The sequence below is a fragment of the Octodon degus genome, unplaced genomic scaffold (assembly GCF_000260255.1).
Source record: "Octodon degus isolate 3935 unplaced genomic scaffold, OctDeg1.0 scaffold00050, whole genome shotgun sequence".
Taxonomy (NCBI): Eukaryota; Metazoa; Chordata; class Mammalia; order Rodentia; family Octodontidae; genus Octodon; species Octodon degus.
This window is the reverse complement of record NW_004524626.1, coordinates 2,979,996-2,980,557: the sequence shown is the minus strand read 5'-3', so window position 1 is coordinate 2,980,557 and position 562 is coordinate 2,979,996. Positions and strand designations below refer to the sequence as shown.

At 67.1% G+C, this 562-nt stretch overlaps 1 protein-coding gene across 13 annotated transcripts in view; it reads left to right on the top strand.

Moving 5' to 3' along the window:
- The first annotated feature begins 401 nt into the window (after positions 1–401).
- The window catches only part of Ppp1r9a (protein phosphatase 1 regulatory subunit 9A), a 326,880-nt gene continuing 326,719 nt past the window's right edge, over positions 402–562 (top strand). For all 13 annotated transcript variants that reach the window (XM_004632621.2, XM_004632620.2, XM_023716825.1 and 10 more), the window contains exon 1: positions 402–488. The gene's annotated coding sequence lies outside the window, so the exon portion shown is untranslated. The remainder of the gene's footprint in view (positions 489–562) is intronic.

The window sequence follows — 562 nt, the reverse complement described above, 5'->3', positions numbered from 1 at the left end:
CCCAGGCTGCCTCCATTTCCTTAAGGAAGGGTTTTTAGCGCTCGCCCTCCCCCACAGCGTAGCGGCGCGCGAGCGGGCCGGGCGGGCGGCCGAGGGCGGCGGCGGGCGGGCGGCCGGGAAATGCCGCATGCGAGCGCGGAGGCTGAGCGCGGGTGGCTGGGGCGGCCGCGCCAGGTGGGGCTCCGAGGCCGGATCGGGGAGCTATTGTTCCCGCACCCGGAGGAAAAACAAAGGGATTTGTTATCACTACCCTGTCATTTTCTTTGCATCTTTTTTTTTTTTTTTTTTTCCTGTTTAAATGTGGCCAGGGAGCTGCCCGTCCCCGCGCCGCCGGGAGCCGCAGCCCGTGTGTTAGGACCTCAGGTGCCTCTGGCACAAAGCTGGGCTGCGACCTCCTTCCTGGCGCTTGGCGTCACCTGCTCTCCCGGCCCTGCCCCGGGGCCGAGGGACCGCGACCCGAACCCGCTCGCGAACCCGCCGCCTCGCAAGTTGGTGTTATTTGTGTTTGTCTTTCGTGAGGGCAGGAGCTGAATCCCCCGCGGCCCGGCGCCCCCGCCCCCGC